The sequence below is a fragment of the Argiope bruennichi genome, chromosome 7, assembly GCF_947563725.1.
Source record: "Argiope bruennichi chromosome 7, qqArgBrue1.1, whole genome shotgun sequence".
In the NCBI taxonomy this organism is placed as follows: domain Eukaryota; kingdom Metazoa; phylum Arthropoda; class Arachnida; order Araneae; family Araneidae; genus Argiope; species Argiope bruennichi.
This window is the reverse complement of record NC_079157.1, coordinates 110,964,853-110,982,916: the sequence shown is the minus strand read 5'-3', so window position 1 is coordinate 110,982,916 and position 18,064 is coordinate 110,964,853. Positions and strand designations below refer to the sequence as shown.

At 31.7% G+C, this 18,064-nt stretch overlaps 2 protein-coding genes across 3 annotated transcripts in view; one reads left to right on the top strand and one right to left on the bottom strand.

Annotated features, from left to right (window-relative positions):
• The window catches only part of LOC129975106 (organic anion transporter 3-like), a 51,764-nt gene that overhangs the window by 24,084 nt on the left and 9,616 nt on the right, over positions 1-18,064 (bottom strand). Inside the window, exon 1 of one of the 2 annotated variants that reach the window (XM_056088037.1) lies at positions 17,234-17,419. The exons of the other annotated variant lie outside the window; for it this stretch is intronic. The gene's annotated coding sequence lies outside the window, so the exon portion shown is untranslated. Of the gene's footprint in view, positions 1-17,233; positions 17,420-18,064 lie in introns of those variants that run through there. 2 annotated transcript variants of the gene reach the window in all.
• Positions 13,699-18,064, top strand: part of LOC129975107 (organic cation transporter protein-like) — a 56,618-nt gene continuing 52,252 nt past the window's right edge. The window contains exon 1 of the mRNA XM_056088040.1: positions 13,699-13,802. The gene's annotated coding sequence lies outside the window, so the exon portion shown is untranslated. The remainder of the gene's footprint in view (positions 13,803-18,064) is intronic.

Genomic DNA, 18,064 nt, shown 5'->3' with positions numbered 1-18,064 from the left:
TTGCCACTGATCATAACTAAATGTTTAAAATAAAATTAATAAAAAATACTATCTTTTTTAAACAAGCTTTTATATTTTAAACAAAAGAAACAAACTTATAAAATAGAATTCGTATTATTAATTAAGGTGCTACATTAAGTTTTAAAAATATGCTCTTAGAATAAAAATCAAATGGAAAAAGAATGGCACATAATATAAATATTATATTATACAATGATACATCGAATATTTATATTATATTACAAATAGAGTATTTATATTACACAATTATTTATACAAAGCGAGGCAAATGCAGAACAATGAGTTGAAAATTAGGATTATCCAAAAAATCTGATCATTTTATATTAAGAGACCAAAACTTGAATTCGTAATCATGTGGGCCTACTCATTTGCATAATCATATTCGTAATCATGATATACAATATTTCTAGACGAAAGTAACACTAGATCCAAACATGAATATTCTCAGCCTATTCATTGTTAATTTAATTTACTCTATCAGGCATTTAACAGTGGCAATGTGCCAACATTTTGTCCTCCAGTCACCGTTTGGGAAAATGAAAGGCCTCCGAGTCTCTTATGATGATCCATTTCTTTTTTAATTAAGTATCGAAAATCCTTCACAAAAGAAATTTTTAAATATATGGTTCAGGCTAAACGGAGATCATATGATCTCGTGACTGAAAGAAAGCATGTAGTTCCAGCGCTATCAATCTTTTTAAATTTTCGAATGCACGGGCAAACTTTGAAAGTAATTCATCAATCATATAAATGGCGTCTGACAACCAAGCCTGACATTTCTTTCTTATTGAATTTTTTCCCAAGGTTATATGATTTAAGATGCTATTTCGTGTTGGGTTTTGTTACGAGAGGGGAAAAAAATACCAAAGCGAATTCCATCACAGTAAAATAATGGAACATTTAAATAATGAATGCATTTTTTTTTAATATTAAGAAAATGCAAATGTTTTTCAATTTGTTGAAGTTTATTCCAGTCAGTTTAATACTTTTTGCTTGTAGTGGAGTTTCGATAAAATGTTTATTTCTTGAAGTAAATTCGAGTAAGAAGCGTAGATAAAAAGATATATTACATTGTCTCGCTTAGTTTAATTATATTAACGTGTTTGTTTTGGGTCGCAATCATTAACCTGAGGTAGCGCCTCTCACTTTAGATTCCCACACCGGGTCTGCCTATATATTTATGTTTCGAGCAAAGGAATCTACATTCATGAAGCCGAGATCTTACTACGAAGCCACCATAAGCTTATAGACCACATAAAAATTCATCTAAAATAAAACTCTACAAGTAAAATCTGGTTCAACAGTTTAACCAGCTAACTGTTTATACTCGTCATGGAAAAAGTACATTACTTTGCGTTATGGCGAGTTTATTTTTCAGGAATAATAAGTACTAAATATAGCTAAATTTCTCTGACACAATTTAGATATGCATTTTCCGAAGGGATTGAAAAGTTAATTGGTTAAATTGCATCTATAAATACGTGTCTCGCAAATCAGGGGATCAAATTGAATAATTTAAGATTTAAATGTCAATATTTATACAGAAATCAATGTATAATTATTTTTTTCATTTTGATGAACTAATCCTGTTAGCAAAATTACGATGATAGAATGTTACAAGGCAATGCATTTGGCAATTGGTATGGGCCATAGTAAAATTATGTTATTATCAAATGCACTTGTTTACTACTTCTAAATTTCATTAATACCTATCAATAGTGTGAGTGCTTTCTTATACAATAATGACTAAATTATAATCCTTCAAAGAATAATTCCCTTATAATTTATTTTTAAAGCATTTTAATTTTATTCATATTCTTAGATTCTGCAATGCGCACCTTTTGGTATACAAATCTATCATGATTTTTTTTCTTACAGATTTAAGCATTTTTGGGGCTTTTAAGAAGTACTCGTTGGGAGGTCCCTTTTTTAATAAACTAGTCATTTTGGTTTCATATTTCAGAAGATTTTTAAGTTAAACAACATGTTATTTTAGGTTGACTTTAGTAATTTTGAGAAAATGTAAGGGATTTTACGTTTATTATAAACTAGCCGCCTTTGGCGAACAGCCAGTTCGCTAATCTTAATGCCCGTTAAAATTTTAATAATTAACTATTTTATGTAATTCCTACTTTAATAGCTTCTTCATTAAAATATTTTAAAACTTCAAATTTCAATTCACTCATAATATTATAAAGTCATAACGTAATCTTCAGTCATAACGTAATCTGTATATCTCCAATTTTCTGTTAGTTCCCGTAGAATTTATGCTTTAAATTAAAGTGGAAAGCATTAATCTGCAATTAATATAATAATATTTTTTACTGAAACGAAGCATTTTTTTATAATATGATTACTGATAACCGAGTCACTGAGCGTTTCAACTTTATGGGCACTAAAGAATATCTTTCTTAATTTATGTAATATTTCAAGAATTTGTCAACAAATTTTTTTCAGATTCATCTTGAGCAGGTCTATTAATTAACAATCTTTAATTTTAAATGCATCAAACCCTAAGAAAATAAACAGAATAATTTAAAATAATCGGTCGAAAACAGGTAAAAAAATACTTAATAATCGATGAACTTAAACTAACATAAATACAATTTAATTACAAAAGCATACAACTAACCTAAAAATAATTTAAATTGAGTCCGCTTCCGTTGAAATTAGATGCAAACAATCAGAATACAATGCGCATGCGAGAATTTTCAACGCCAGTTACGGTAATGCAAATGCGTGAATTTTTCTACGCCAGTTGGGCTAACACTATGCAGATTAGAAATTTTTAATTTCCTTTAATCTGTTTTATTTTAATTCAAAAGTACTTCAGAATGAATCGGAAAGATCGATTCATTAACAACGTTTAATTTTAAAGGCATCAAACATTAAGAAAATAAACAGAATCGTTTGAAATAATCGGCCGAAAAATGTTAACCCTAGCCTCATTGGTGTTGGGGGAAAAAAACAAAAAACCTGAAGCTTTACTCATTTGGCGGTGGGGAAAATGAAAGGATTTTTTGGCGGGAAAGTTAGTTTTTAATTAATAATTAAAATTCTAATTAAAAATTCAAGAAAGGGACCCCAGGTGCACATTCCCGACCTCCAAGGTATACATGTACCAAATTTGGTGGCTGTAGGTCAAATGGTATTTTCTGTAGAGCGCCAACCCACACACACACACATTGAGCTTTATATAAGTATAGATTAATAAACTAAGCATTACTAGGGATTAAATCCCTAATTATCAAACGATTTTAATATAAATCCTATTCTGGTATAAAACATTGTAATACACAAATTCCTCTTTTCACAACAGATATATCGAAATAAAAAAGAAATTTAAAGAAATAGTGGTAGAGCACTTCGAAGTCTTAACAAAGCTTTGCAAAGGAAACCTATAAATTTTTTATTCAAAAATTATCCGAGTTAAATTTTTTAAACACTTAATAACACTTGAAGGAAAAACTGCACAATGAAATTGTATTGTTGAAAATGTAAATATTTTAAGATGGTGTAAATTATTTTCAGAATAAGTTCCTTCTGAAAGAAGGCAAAATAATAGTTAATTTCTTTCAGCCTCATATTGCCGCTATGATCGATCACTCACTAACAATACTTTTCTCCCATCAGTTTTAGCGATTCGCTTGAGTCTGCTTTTATCGCTAAATCACCACTTTAAAACCAATGAAATCGTAGCAAAAAAACAAAACAAAAAAAAAAAAAAACATTAAAATAAAACGGAAATTTAAAAAATAGTGGTGGAGTAGTTCAAAGCCAATATTAATTTTAATGCATTTTAATTTTATAAAAAATTTAAATAATTGAAAGAAATATTGAGCAAAAATGGAACTTATACATTTGAAATGATAAAATTTCGAAATTTAAGACAGTGTAAAAATATTCCTACTGGAGTAATTTTTTTGAAGTTACCATGGAACAAAAGCAAAATTTCGGTACATGTTTACTAAATATTTAATTAGCCTTTGCACCTCGAAATGTTGATACAAAGCCTCACGTCCTTTGCACCTCGAAATGTTGATAAGATTCTTCCTTTCGTCTTAAATAATAAGAGTGTAGCATTTATTTCAAGCCGTTTTTGTTGTTTAAGAGGAGATGTGGAGTCACATAGTCACATTGACTTTTATTTATGTTAATATGAACCATCACTGCACGGAATTTATGTTTGTTTTATAACGTTTATGCAAGAGCTTGTATTTTGTAAATACAGTGTAATAACATAAATAAACGTGATTGGATATATGAAATCGGGTTAATTGTATTTGACAAAATATTACTATTATCTCGTAATATACAGAATTTGTATTTTTATGCATTTATTTACTATGAAAAAGACTAATACTATTCTTTTAATCGAACCTTAGTAACTACTTAGCTGGAAATCTGCCGCTGATCAAAGTGTTCTGAACAGGAATAGTTTCATTTTAATCACTCGCTACAATATTTAACATTATTCTGACTTCAAAGAGAATAGTGCGGGTTAATTTCTTTTTTGCGCACGCGCTAATGACATTTTGATTTGCTTTAACCGACGCTTTTCTTCAGTGAATCATGAGTCAACTTGCAATCGCCACTTAACCACAAGCAATTCGAGGGTTGCAAACAAGATTCATTCATATGAAGTCCTATTAATTCAAGTCTTAAATAGATGATGGCAGATTTCCGGTTGCTCGGTTAAACATTAAACAACAGCGCTTCCGTCAAAGCATTTTTCTTATTTTTCTAGAGAAAACAAACGGAAGTGATACGTTTCTTTTACAAAGAATCGAAATTATGTTAAAGGCAAAATCGAGTATGCTTCCTTTCTTAATGTTTCATTATGTTTTTTTTTTCTCTTCTAATTTTCAAAATCGTTTCCAACCTTTTTCTTTAACTTGTAATAATATTTCTTTAAATTCATAAAGGCTTTTTACGTAAACGAAGACATGAATTATTTAACTACATAGATGAATTTGCATGTTTAAGACCTCTTGGAATTCGAAAAATTCATTTCTGGAATAATATGTCTGTTGTATGAATACACTCATCAAAATCAGCCGATATTATTCCTTTATAAGTACAATACCCTACAGAACCCACGAACTCAACGTTCTCACGAAGGAAATCAAAACCACAGGACCCTGACGGGCGCTACAGATTTCTGATTCTACAATGTTTGCTTATATGTTTATGCAGGTCATATAGATGTTTACAATGTTATTTATCTTTTTTTTCCTTTTCAATCAGTAGTTTCATTTCCCTGTAGGTTCAATTCATTGTCACCATTTGTTTTTAAGTATTCTTGTTCCCTCCATTTCGTTATTACTTCACCAAAACATTAAATAAGTCGTGTAAGATTTGACATCGATGGGATTCTTTGTGGAGATACCTGGATGGTTTGTCGTTTCCTTCTTTCTTTTTTCCTCTTTTTTTACTTCCATCTTGTGCTCATCCAACTGGTTAGCTAACTCAGTATTATAGGCACCAGGGAGCACAGTATGGGCTTATGTTATGTTATGTTGTATATATATGAACAAGATAATAAAAAAAAGAGTGATTTGGTGGTCTAAACAATATATCTGCATAAAATTACAAGCGAAATATGTAGTACACAGAAAATCTGTATCCTTATATTTAAATAAAAACAAGATAGCTAAAAAAAAGTTGAATAAAATTCGGCACATAAGATTTATCACAAAAATATTAGATTTCGATAATCCATCATGTAAGACTAATCAACTAATGTTTCCTTCCTGTGATTCTTATAAACAAAAAAATATTGAACGACGTTGTTTGATACTCACAAGTCTGTAAAACATCATAAAGATATTGTTTTATCATGAAAATAATGTTACGAAATTTCCGGGGGTTTGGATAGTGGAGGTTATATGGTGTGAAGAACGCTCAATCACTGGGCGGCAGAAGAAAATGAAACAACGACGTTTATTTACACGAAGACACACAGGACAGCGCAAAGACGACAACTATATACATCACAGAAGACGATTATCTTCAGCCGAGACGTGCAGCATACAACAGTATACACAGCAGCTCTACTCCGTCGCTGCTCCGCTAGTCCCTGGAAGACGAGTTCTTCACCGTCGCTTCCGACTACTCTTCGACTACACTGGTCCACGACTCCAATTCACCGTCGGTTCACAACTACGACCACTCTTCTCTGTCGCTTCCGACAACTCAATTCACCACAGGCTGATCCTTTTATAGGTCTCAGGAGGCGGGGCTAGAAGCCTCTCAACCAATCAGGAACGTTCGAGGCGTATCCCCATTCCTACTGGACGGACCGGGAAAATTCTCGATGTTTCGGGTATAATCTATTTTGGCGCCAAAGTCGCCAAATTCGTCACCAAGTCACCAAATGGTCGCCAAGTTTGTCGCCAAGCTCTGGGGTCTCCCATGGAACCAAATATGCTGGAAAGCCGCGTCGCAGATTCGTAACAATAATATTCGATACAAATTTTAGATTAAATTCTTCACGGGAAAGATAGTCTGTTGCTTTTCATCCGTTCATGTATATCTATCAGCACAATGATGTATGACATTTTTACGAAGTTATGTGATACTCAGAAAGCTGTAAAATATCGTAAAGACATCATAGGAATATTGTAGCACATCTTGTTTTATTTATGGTACTATAAGACGTACTTGTTTAGACGGTCTATTATCCTATTAATAATATCTCGATACGATTGTCACAGATTAACTACGGAAAGTTCTAGTAAAAAACTAGCGCATTCACAGAGTGTTTAAAAATGATTAGACATACATATAAAGTCACATTAAAACTTTTGTTTCCATGCAGTCTGCCCTTCTCTATCCATAACGTTCACGAACATTCAAATGAAAACTAATTAAAAAATCGTTTTTAAAATAAAAGAATAAAAAGTGTAGACTTCAGCTCATAAAACTTTGCTACAATTCAGCATAAAAAATGTAAATGTGAAGTTCAAAACCCAATAACTTTTAATTCAGGCTAAACTTTATTCGCACACCAACAAATAAATGAATAAATTTAAATATTTAAAAAAACTGTCTCAGTTGCCGAAACAAAAGTTGGGATTTTCGAATTTGAGATCAAAAAGGAAGAGATAGTTCAAACTCTCCCCAATGTTATAGACGAGGATGAGCGATTTTATATACTGATGGTCAAATAAATAAACAAAACAGAAGAAAAAAAATTATACGCAGGGAATTCATTCCAAAATCATACATCTGATTCAAATTTTAAGCAAAATTTATCTCAGAGTTGATGTATTTTTCCAAAATAATTACCCGAGTTTCATTTCTTTATGATGAAAATAAATCCATACCGAAGAAATAGATTTTTAAAACATCGAGGAAGGTATATGCCTACAATTTTACATGAAAGTAACCAAAACTACAATGTTATAATTTGTGTGATCTACCTTTCATTTTATTGTTAAGTTACCTAGATCACGAATACAAAAACATCAACAACATTAATTAGCCGGCTTTAATTAATTCTTCAATTGTATTGTATTCAATGAGCCAAGAACGAACATAAAAAAATTAAAAGGGGCGCAATCCAAGTCAATGAATCGCAGCGTCGCAATTAGCCATCACGCAGACACAGGAAACGAACAATTTTCAGGTTGTTGTCAACAAGGCTGGAATGACATTGCGTTCTGAATCGGTGCCATGGTCATCACTGTGTACAAATTCAAACGCAGACTCAAACACATCAAACTGACAAGCAAAAATTGTTATTTTTAAAAATACTTAATGGAACTAATAATATTTAAATAATCATAGATAAATAATTGCACACAATTACAAGCACGGTCCTGAACTGAACTCAGTTAATTAGAATTTTCGGGCAAAAGACATATTCTCCTAATTTTGAACAAAAGTTTGATGATGAAGTCGACATTTATGTTGCTACACCCTTCTCCAAACTTATTTTGTCTGAACTTCGAGGGCGATTTCACATGCATTAAAAATCCATATAAAAGGCGGCCTTACTTTAGAAAAGAAATAAATGTCACGTTTACTTTGTTCTGTTTCGGCAAATGCAGGAAAAATCTAGAAACTTATTGCAAAGTCGCACAGAAAGTAAAATTAAATTTTACTGGATAAAATCTTTCATATCATGAGGAATGCTGCAGGACGCGCGGCGAATAATGTCATCCATCACAATAATGGATAATAATCCATCACAATAATGGAATATAAAAGTTGAATATTGAATAGCGAGGGCATTCAAATTCAGCCGACAAGCCACTGGTATCAGTTTGAAACATTTATAATCATTCGATGACATGAAAAGCATGGTGTACCAGCTGTTTTAAATGATCTGGAAATCGCAGAATCTTTGGAACAGTACCAGTTTTATTTATAGATCAGGTGCAGTATCATATTTATATAAGAATATTTGAAATATTTCAGTAGTGAATGTTACAAAGCGTCTTTTTTTTCTTTTATAGAATCAAATCATTTGATTATGGTAGGATACAATAGTTAATTAGATAGAAAATCAGTCATGAATGCTATCGAAGAATTCCTTAACAATTTTTAAAGAATAGACAGTTCCATTTTTAAAAAGCAGATCAGAATTTAGAAATGTTATAGGTATTCTACGATTCTCATAGCTCTAGAAATTAATTTTACATAACGCTGGTAATTTCATAGATGGACTATAAACATTTCAAGTTGGCACGAGCAAAGTATCGTCTGAAACTAAATGGTTGCCACCATCAAATTACCAAATTTTGTATATCGACAAACTACAGAGGAATATGTTTTATCGAATCTCGAATCATCCTTACCTAATCATCAGCTGTCAAATATTCTTCACTTACAACGAAGGAAAACATACAGATGGTTATCAAAATAATGGAAACACCTGTGAATAAAAGTGACATTTTTGAATGCGCTTCGTAAGCATTAAAATATAATAATAGCCATCAGTTTTTTTTATAAATAGCAATGTATATATTCTGGTAGTAAGTGTTAGCTTTATTAAAGTTCTGTAATTCTTGGATTTGTTTTCAAAAGCAAAAAATGTCGGACCTCTCAAATTTTCAGAAATCCAATTATAGGAGCCCGTCTAACTGGAGCATGCGTGACCGGAACATCCCACCTTTTAGGCGTTTCTAGAGGTACGGTGTCTAAAGTCATTACAGCATGCACACAGCGCGGCAAGACAAACTCGGCAAAGCAAAATAGTGGGCGGAAAGAGAAGCTCAGTGAAAAAGACCGACGGATATTGAAGCGGATTGTAGGGGAGACCGGGGCAGGTTCACATCAATTTTGATTGCGAAATTTTTAAATCTTTTTGGTAATGATTAAATAGTTGATATGTATTCCAACACATTCTTACATCCTTTGGCTAGTATAAAATAAAATTAATAACAATTTGGTTAAAAAAATGAGCGAGCAATATCAAGTTGAATGAGCTAACTCCATCGGTGTCAACATGCCCCGGGGCCAGGTACGTTGGCACCATACGCAGAGCCTGTTGGCATTGTATATTTGAGCTTTTCTTAAATATCTATAAGTATTTATCTATAAAGAAAAATTTTTAAAAAAAGTTTTAACTAGGAACTTTTATTGAACTAATGTATAAATAATTGAATTTAACTAAAAATTGCACTTTCTTTTTCGAATTTCAGAACATTTAATCAAGATACAATGAACTGAGATCGACTTCAAATTGTAAAAATGTTTTTATATCTTTGTTGCCCCAATGTTCAAAAGCAAAAGCAGAAACTTTTTAACATCAGTTGAGACAACTGCTATTGCAGCGTTATTGGGAAAAATAAATGCATTAGTCATTTTAGAACCTTTTTTGAGGAAATTCAACTTCCATTCTTGGGGAATCTTTTGGTTCAAAATTTTAGCCACGAAAATTTTGATTTCTTTTATTTTCAATCAACAGTTTCACTAATGTAAAATCATTAACCTTTATATCTTTTTTAAAATTCAAATAATCCGAGTCCTCAATCAAATCACAACTGATATCAAAATCGTCCATCAGTTGATATCAAAATTCACAGATACATTAGATGTGGCTTAAGGATGATCCGTTACGTAATTTGGAAGAAATTCCGAGTGCAGAAATATGCCTGGATTCAGTAGACTTATTCCAGCAGCTGCAAAATCGGCTGTTATATTGATCTCGGCGGTAGACAGTAGGAGAGTAGTGGCTATATAATACGGAATATGTCTGATCTATATTCATATGTCTGCAAGTCTGAAATTGTTATAATATTGCGTTAAAAAATGCAGCAACGTTTGTTTTACTAAATGAGGTAAGCTCGACTGAGACTCGTTGTTTCAGACTTTCTAATGGACAAGGAAGAGTTTCTTTTTAAAAATAAGCTGACCCAGTCTTCGCCTACTTATCTATTTCCAATTCCGCGAATCAGGAGGGCTGCAGCGGCGGTGGTAAGGTCTGGGCTTCGGAACCAGGGAGTTTCAGGTTCGAGACCCGATTCAACCGAAAAACTGTCATGTAACTGGGTCTGGTGCACGTTAAATTCATCGGGGCCAGACGTCATTCTGTGGAGAAAGGGTTGCCAGCTCAGGGATCGTCCTCGTAATCTGACCGCGGTTCAAAATTACGAGGTCCGTACCCAAACAGCCCAAGTATTGCTTTGAAATGGGAAGTAAATATAACTAAACTTCCACGAATCAGGCTTCATATGATGAAAGAGCAAACTGGTAAGTGAATTTGCGTACTTCTTTCGATCTGAGACCAAAATAAATATCTGAAGCTTGTTTTACATATTCTGCGAGATATGCTTCCTCCTGACAGCTGAAAAAGTTTCGTGCTGGCAGGTAGCTGATATGCAATCCCGGCTTTTGAACCTTTTGGCAGTAGCGTTTTAGGGAAAGCAAAGGTATCCCATACTTTTAGCTGCTTTGACTACGACAATTCTTTATGAAATATCTCTTTTATTGCTTGAAAAAAGCCTCCCGAGTGCTGAAGCTCGATTTGCCGTACTCTTTCTGTTTCTAACCATGACTCTAAAAAAAAATATTAGTCGTCGACATCATTCAAAACACAAGGACAACTTGCCCCGCTGGTGCCAACATGCCGTCATACCATTTTTATTCCATTTTTTCCAGAAATATTAAATTAAGACATATTCTCATGAATACGCTCATTAACGTCAAAATACCAAATGTAGCACGCAAAAATCTTAATTGCTAATATTGTATACTTTAGAAGAAAAACAAATGAGTGGTAAATAATTACTTTTCAAGCAAAAAATAACAATTTCACCTCTAATGTCTGCAGATTCATATGAAATTGACTAAAAACTTCTGAGCGTATGAAGTCATATTTCCTGTTCACTCTGCTCCAACTTCTATTGCCATTCAATGTTTTTAACAGTGCTTTTAGCCAAGTTCAATAAAAAAAAATCACGATCATGCGAAAAGAAAGTAGCAGGATTTTTATTTCCTTTCTCAAGATCCTAGCCCCCCCCCCCCTCAAATAATTGAAGGAATAAAAAAAAAAGAAAAAAAGTGTAGATATTTTTTTGTTTTCTTAAAATGTTCACCCTTTATGATATTTTGTGCATCCATCTTCAGAAGAAAGGGAGGTGATTAGAAGAAAGAAAGAATTTTATTAAACACACACACACACACACACACACACACACACACAAAAAAAAATGCTTAGGAAAAATAATTTCCTAAGCGCAAGGATTTAAATCATAAGGCTGAATGACCGGACCCGCAACAGCAACACTGGTGGGAACTGTGGCTGAGTCCTAAGGGCCATCACCGACCACGGTACAACTCTCCCCGAAGGAAATACGTCCCGCCATCGATGGGAGGAGTCAGATACCCCACCTATTTCTGTACACTCCAAGGTGGCGAGATCCAACAACCATGCCGGAAGCATCTCATCCTCATTTCGAGGTGTCCCCCCGGGGGTTTGAAGGGATGAAAATAAAATATCATGCAAAGACATCTTTTAATCTTACTACAACCTTGTTCACTTTTTTTTACTTTCTCGTGTACAAAGAGAAAATCTTGCAATTGACAAACAAAAATCGAAATTTTTATGAATCTCTACGATTCAGATCTCTTTGAAACCGAAAAACGCATTTTTGAAGCGATTTGAGCTACGCAGATGAAATTTGATATATGGATACCAAATTTAAAAATTTCTATCAAATTTTGAATGGAAGGAGGGAGAGAAAGTTTGTTCGGCAGTCCGAGTAGATGATAGATGCAGAACATAAAGAACTAGATCGATAAAATTGGTAACAGGTTAAGCATCTAAAATGTAAGATTATAATCAAATTCTGAACCAGCTTGGCTGCCTGTTAATCCATAGCACGCATAAAGAAATGGCTTAAATAAATGAAGGAACGTGATTCTGTGACTTCTAGTTCTATGTTGTTGTGACTTCTAGTTCTATGTCGAAATTTGTTTCAATCAGTTGAAAATAAAAGGAATCCAAAATACATTTCGGATGATTGTATATTAACCGCATACCAGATATTTATTTCCAAAAAAAATTGTCAAAGATCGCACAATGGATTCAGTAAAAAAGTGAGAATCCCGCCAAAGATCTATATTTCCTAATTATTGTTCTCCAATGCCAAGCAAGGCATTCGACCCTTACCCAAGGTCCACAGTTTTAAGCGGGGGGTGGGGGTGATGATAACACCTTTGTAAGAGAGTGAGCGAGAAAGTTTCGAGAAACCCACTCTCATTATTTTATTAAGACTCTGAAGCAACTGTTTTAAGAACTCATAATCAATTGAGATTTTTAATAAAAGTAATTTTTAAATACTCATTTATATCAGTGTAAGAATATATCTTTATTTTAATTATTTTTTGCATCTTATATTTTAATATATAATTCATTCATTTATTCTTGGTATGGATCTAAATGAATTAATAATTAAATTCACAATATATTAAAATTGTGTATTGTCATTCAAATATAAAAATCAATTCAAAATTTAAGCACAAGAAGAATGAAAAATTCGATTAAAAAAATTCCATCATCAGTAACGTGAAACAAGTAAAATCACATAAAAAAGCTAGCTAGTTTTAGTAAAAATTTTTAATAAAAGGAAATTGAATTAATTGGTAGTAATGAAGTAATTGGTAGTAATTGGTTGAATTAATTGGTAAGTAATTAAATTTGTTTCCACCAAGAACAGGAACAAAAAATTTACGACATCACAGTTCTATTGTAGTCAGAAAAGTGTCACCAATATTTTAACAGAAGAAGCTGATGTCATCATTACCTAGTTGACACAGTTCTGTCAATCAAGTGGAAAAAGTATTTTCTTTTCAACAAGGGAAGAAAAATCAAACCAAATTTTATTCATTTGATATGAATACACCTGCTATTGACATTACTACATCACATTGCTTTGCTTTCATATTTACTAAAAAGGAATATTCTATTTTTAGAAAATTTGATCTGAGGTTCTTCGTGAGTGCAGGTGTTTCAAGAGGAATAAAGGTTCAAGGGGAAAAAATGTTAATATGTGTGCGTGTGTGATTGTGTCTGCTCGCGTCAGAGAGCAAATAGTAGAAATGATATTTAGAATGTGATCTCTAGATCAAAATTCATATTTGGATCAAGTATTCTTAAGGAAAGTCATATTTTATTCAATATGTACTGCAGGTGAAGGTAATTGTGCTCCCTTGGCTGATCATCTTCTTTGGGTCTGTTACGGTAATGGGATTTTATATATATCTTCAACAGCAATATAAGGACATCGCTTCATTATAAAATTTTCTTAGCCCTTCTAAGTACCCACCTTGTAAGTAAATAACCTTATTATTAAACATATAGAATTTAAATTTATTATTAAATAGTGTCTCCTCATATACAAGGAAAATCAACTCGCTTTAAACAGAAAAAAAAAAATTATTTACGTTTTTTTAAATGAAACACACAGGACTCAGTTAATTTCTATACAAATATATGTGTATAGGGCATCATTCTCGGTAGGAATTTATCAAGTTTTAATATGGCGGTTGAGGGATTTTAAAATTATTTTGTGACCGAAAATTATCTTTTAAAACAGAGGTAGGCAGACTTTTCCAGGGTACGTGCTACTGCTAATTTTTTCAAGGTCCACCCAGTGGAGTAGGTGTGGTGAGCTAGAAAAAAGTGTCTATAATATTTATTACAACTTAATAATAAATACGGAATATGTACTTACTAACGTAACAAACAAAATAATTGTCACAAATATAATATCAAATGATGCATTTAATATCAAGACATTCAAAATACTTTAAAAAATAAATCATTTGCATCGAAAGTTAGTACTCGTAGTTCTATTTAGTAAAAGACTTAGTCTGCACACTGTCCACAAATCTTGAATATCTCGGTATGTAATTATTAACTGCTAATCTTGCTCTGGATTCTAAGTGGTCATCTGTGAGACGGGAACGAGATGTTATCTTATTTATATTCGTTGTTTGAAATTCAGATTCAACAGATGGGTAGAGACGAAGAACGATATTAAAAGATACGCAACTCTTTCAATTCCTACTATTAGTTCACTCTCTCCCTATATATATTTATATATCTTGTTCAAATTTTCAACTGTTAATGAAATACTTTTTATGCATCCACTCAAGTTCAAATACAATTTTTAAAACTTGTAGTGGATGACACTTTATGTTAATACAGTTTTTTCAAATATTAATTCTTTACTTAAATTTAATTAATTTTAATACTTTAAATAGAGTTTTAGCAGTTTGTAATGAAAATTGAAATCAACAGGCAGTAGCGCAATCGGTAAAATGCAAGGATTTCAGTATTTTTCACTTGAAGGTGAAGAAGGCGAGTTCAATTCTTGCGAAAATCAATAATTTTTTGATACTTGATGATTTTTTTGATAATTATTTAATAAAAAGTAACTAAAGTAAGATTTTTCTTTGTCGAGCTAAGTAGGAAATGAATTATTATTTTTTTCCAAATTAAAATACTTTACTTTGTGCATTAGATTCCAAAAGTTATTCTTGGGTACTGAACTAGGTGCTTTTAAAATTGTTTCATTCTGAAGGAGAAAAACTTCGTTTTCCTCAAGAGATAACTGAAAATATAAATTATATATTCTCTTTATTTTGTTTACACCAACATTGCCAAATGAGTAACACATGAATGTAACAATTGGTTTCTTTTTAGTATGCGTGTCTTGGATTTTAGTAAAGACGATCACCCTAAAATGTTTTGGTGGTCCACCGGTCGATCAAGATCGACTTAATGCCCACCCCTGTTTTAAAATTTACAAACTGCGAAAATTTTTTTTTTTTCATGGGATTTAATCATGAGTAGCATCCTATAAGTGATAACGATCTGATTCCCGTATTGCAAAACTATTTAGTTTAGCAGACGATTAATTGGAAGCGTCCTGTTTACCTCCCAGGCTTGGTCTGACAGGTGGGACGGGCGTAGTGCACTAATGAATTTATAAGGAGATTGGTAGCGATAACCACCAATTAAATATAAAATTAAAATATAATAAAGAAACCCTATGAAGAAATTAAAAAAGAATGAGACTCAATGCAAAAATAATTAAATAATAAAATTTAATATAAGGTTGAAATATCAAAAGAAGTTAAACTTCTAAAAGAACAATTCATAAGAATTTGTGCAAGATAATTATATGAATCTTCGCAGAACAATTTCTAAAACGTATTAAAAACAGCTGAATTGTCTGATTATTTCTTTACAATCCTTTGAATTACAGAATTCTTTAAAAAAAAGAAAAGGAATATTTAAATTTAATTCCTTACTATGATTTGAAAAAGAAACTATTACTAAAAATATCATGCAATCCGCAAATCGTCAATCTGAAAAAGTTTATATAAATAAATAAAATGCAGTTTTTTCCAAGTACAATCGATACGTGCATAGCAATTGTGAAATTAGATATTTAAAAGCTGAATCCAAATTATTATAAGCAAACAATGTAGGAAGTAATTATTTCGAAACTTAAACACCTCAAGTATCTAACGATCTTTTATCTCAAGAGAGAAACTAAACATTTCCCAAAATAGAAAGCTCATGCCTAATTTGGTATTGCCGAAAATTCCGACATTAGAAGGAGAGTGTGATTTATGTGATTATGATTTTTATTTATGAAGCATCTGGTTATTAAACTTACAAAAAAAAATATTTTTTTCCTAGAAAAATGAAGCAGAATTTTCCTTAGCATATTTCAGTCATGTGTTGCAACAGAGCAGACATATTTCAAAGAAGCATTTCTCTTTTTAAAATTGTCCATTGCAATTCCTGGTATATATTATCATTACTCTAAACGCTTTAAAATTTTATTATTCCTTTTTTTCATGTTGTTAATTCATTTCATGTAATTTTCATAATTAGTTTCAGGGTTTCGTTTCATTTAAACGCTTGATTTAATTGATGGTATTTATTCATTATTCATTCTTCAAATACAATCACTAAAAAAGTTTGTAAACGCAAAGTAACAGTTGAATTTGAAGACGAAAAATATATTTATTTGTCACAAACAAAGAAAAATAATTAATAATTCAACAGAAAAATTCCAATATACTACAATGCACGTTCCATGAAAAGTATGATTTTAATAATGGCAGATAAAAGCATCTCTAATAAAGTATGAAATATGTTCAACACGCAAGTAGAGTTAAAGTTAAAAAATAATGCGATTTTTTTTGGATACATTAAACGTTTATGCTTTATTCAGTAAATAAATATTTCATATTACCATAAATTATAGTGAATTTATATTTATCACATTAAGTTTATACGTATAAGCTATTACAAACACAGAAAAAATATACAAATAAAATCATTTAAATTTTTTTGTATAAAATTAACAGGTGGGTCAAAAATGTCAATGTATTGACTGTAAAATCGAAAAAATTTATCCAGAGATATATAGAAATGCAGAAACCAATACTTATTACACAAATACATATTTTTTAAGAACTAATTACTCTTTTTATCTTAAATCAAAATGACAAGGATACAAAATAAATGACATTTCGCTTTGAGATAAAATAGTTAGGAAAATATTTCGTGGAAAGCATTCCATCACAATCGAAAGTAAACAAAAAGAAAAACGAACTCCGCGCTACATTTATCGCTGCTGCTAGAAGAAAGATAATGCCCAGCAGACGATAAACATAGACCGGTTCGTCTGCATAAAATAAACTGTGACAAAAGAGAAGAGAAGTGAAAGCACGTTACCTGAATAATGAAGTCTCTACGTTCGACTCACAAAGTTGGTAGAATAACGACTCATATTTTAATGAGCTTTTTTCGCGCGCCCGAATACATCGAATGTAGAAGTCATCTTCCTCCTATCCTTGCTTTGCAATTAAGAGTAGAATACAGCTGAAACGCCATGACGTGTGACGTCACTTGTAAGCAATATAAAACGATACTTCAGTTTTCGCCAGCAGGTCACGTGGCCGGCGATAGCAGCCGAAGCTATTTCGTCTAAATATTGTGGAAAAATCGCCTGAGGGTTGTTATTTCGGTGTGTGGAATTTCGTAATGTGTAGTTATATTTGAAACGGTGGATACTCCAATTATATTGTAAGAGTTGACGATTTCGCGAAGCAATAAATAAAAATAAATTCATACTTCTGGGTAACAGAAAAATTTTCTACATGGAACAAACAATTTCTGTAGAATTAAAAATGGAGGAATCATATAAAGTAGTAATGGGTGTTATTTAAAATGCATAATCTATTATTTTTTGAGGCGAAGGAAGAATTGTATTCAAATTTATTCTTAATAAATAGAAAGTGCTCTATGCAAGAATATGTAGAAGAAGTTTTGTTAAGTTAAACTACCTAAACATAGGATTAGTAGCGGATTTATGCATATTGCGGCTGTTCAATTCAATCTCACATTTTATTCACATTACCGATTTAATCAACATGCTAATGATTAGTTGTTTTGTGTTAACTTTTGGAAAATGTAATTTTTTTATTATCGGTTTTTAATACTATATCATGGGGAAAAAATGACTAAAATAATACCATTCTTAGAATATTATGTAATTATTAGATA